The sequence below is a fragment of the Arachis hypogaea genome, chromosome 2, assembly GCF_003086295.3.
Source record: "Arachis hypogaea cultivar Tifrunner chromosome 2, arahy.Tifrunner.gnm2.J5K5, whole genome shotgun sequence".
Classification (NCBI taxonomy): domain Eukaryota; kingdom Viridiplantae; phylum Streptophyta; class Magnoliopsida; order Fabales; family Fabaceae; genus Arachis; species Arachis hypogaea.
In genome coordinates, this window is record NC_092037.1 from 32,264,324 (window position 1) to 32,266,597 (window position 2,274).

The window sequence follows — 2,274 nt, forward strand, 5'->3', positions numbered from 1 at the left end:
GTGTGTCTCATATGCATTTTCATCCTGTTAGTGTCAGCAGTATACAAACTGCTAAGTTTGGTGTCTTGCATGCATTGTTATTTGATTCTTGTTGCATTTTAATTTTTCCTTATTATTAATAATCCAAAAATATTTTTAATTTGTGTCTTCTCAAGTCAATAATACAGAGAATTGAAGATTCAGAACATACAGCAGAGGAATTGCACAGAAAAAGCTGGGCGTTCAAAACGCCCAGTGAAGAAGGACAGACTGGCGTTTAAACGCCAGCCAGGGTACCTGGTTGGGCGTTTAACGCCCAAAAGGGTAGCATTTTGGGCGTTAAACGCCAAAATGTGCACCATTCTGGGCGTTTAACGCCAGGATGGCTAGAAGGGAAGATTTTGTTTTCAAATCAAATTTTTTCTAAGTTTTCAAAATCTTTTCAAAATCAAATCTTTTTCAAATCAATTTTTCAATCAAATTTTTTTCAAAACCAATTTCTTTCCATTTTTAAAGATACTTACTATCAATTAATGATTTGATTCAACATTTCAAGTATGTTACCTTTTCTGTTGAGAAAGGTTTAATGTTTGAATCATATCTTTTCTTGTTAGTCAAGTTTTTAATTTTCAAATCAAATCTTTTTAAAATGTTTTTCAAATCATATTTTCTCAATCACATCTTTTTAAAACTAATCATATCTTCTTAACCACATCTTTTTCAAAATAGTTTTCAATCAAATCTTTTTGATTTCTAATTTCAAAATCTTTTTCAAAAATCACTTGATTTCTTTTCCACTTTCATTTTCGAAAATTAAGTAATGTTTTTCAAAAATGTTTTCAAATTTTCCACTTAATTTTCGAAAATCACTTCCCTCCTTCTCACATCCTTCTATTTATGGACTAACACTATCCCTTAATGCAAAATTCGAACTCCATCTCCTTTGATAAGTTCGAATTTTCTACTTCTGTCTTCTACTCTTCTTTTCCTCTGACACTTCAAGGAATCTCTATACTGTGACATAGAGGATTCCACATTTCTTGTTCTCCTCTCTTTCTTATGAGCAGGAGCAAAGACAAAGGCATTCTTGTTGAGGCTGATCCTGAACTTGAAAGGACCTTGAAGAGAAAGCTCAGAGAAGCCAAAGCACAACTCTCTTTAGAGCACCTAACCGAATTCTTCAAAGAAGAAGAACAAATGGCAGCCGAAAACAACAACAACGCCAACAATGCAAGGAAGGTGCTGGGTGACTTTACTGCACCTACTCCCGACTTCTATGGGAGAAGCATCTCTATCCCTGCCATTGGAGCAAACAACTTTGAGCTTAAGCCTCAATTAGTTTCTCTAATGCAACAGAATTGCAAGTTCCATGGACTTCCACTGGAAGATCCTCATCAGTTTTTAGCTGAGTTCTTGCAAATCTGTGACACAGTCAAGACTAATGGGGTTGACCCTGAGGTCTACAGACTTATGCTATTCCCTTTTGCTGTAAGAGACAGAGCTAGAACATGGTTGGACTCTCAACCTAAAGAAAGCCTGGACTCTTGGGAAAAGCTAGTCAATGCCTTCTTGGCAAAGTTCTTTCCACCTCAAAAATTGAGTAAGCTTAGAGTGGAAGTCCAAACCTTCAGACAGAAGGAAGGAGAATCCCTCTATGAAGCTTGGGAAAGATACAAACAATTAATCAGAAAATGTCCCTCTGACATGCTTTCTGAATGGAGTATCATAGGTATTTTCTATGATGGTCTCTCTGAACTGTCCAAGATGTCTTTGGATAGCTCTTCTGGAGGATCTCTTCATCTGAAGAAGACGCCTACTGAGGCTCAAGAACTGATTGAAATGGTTGCAAATAACCAATTCATGTACACTTCTGAAAGAAATCCTGTGAACAATGGGACTAGTCAGAAGAAAGGAGTTCTTGAGATTGATACTCTGAATGCCATTTTGGCTCAGAATAAAATATTGACCCAATAAGTCAATATGATTTCTCAAAGTCTGTCTGGAATGCAAAATGCACCAAGCAGTACTAAGGAAGCTTCATCTGAGGAAGAAGCTTATGGTCATGAGAATCCTTCAATGGAAGAGGTGAATTACATGGGAGAACCCTATGGAAACACCTACAGTCCTTCATGGAGGAATCATCCAAATCTTTCATGGAAGGATCAACAGAGACCTCAACAAGGTTTCAATAACAATAATAGTGGAAGAAACAGGTTTAGCAATAGCAAGCCTTTTCCATCATCTTCTCAGCAACAGACAGAGAGCTCTAAGCAGAATACCTCTGACTTAGCAACA

General features: G+C 36.9%; 1 non-coding gene across 1 annotated transcript; it reads right to left on the reverse strand.

Moving 5' to 3' along the window:
• Positions 1 to 1,581: 1,581 nt before the first annotated feature.
• LOC112764558 (small nucleolar RNA R71) lies at positions 1,582 to 1,689 on the reverse strand. Its single transcript, XR_003183244.1, has one exon. It is a non-coding gene; the product is annotated as a small nucleolar RNA R71 (small nucleolar RNA).
• Positions 1,690 to 2,274: the final 585 nt, after the last annotated feature.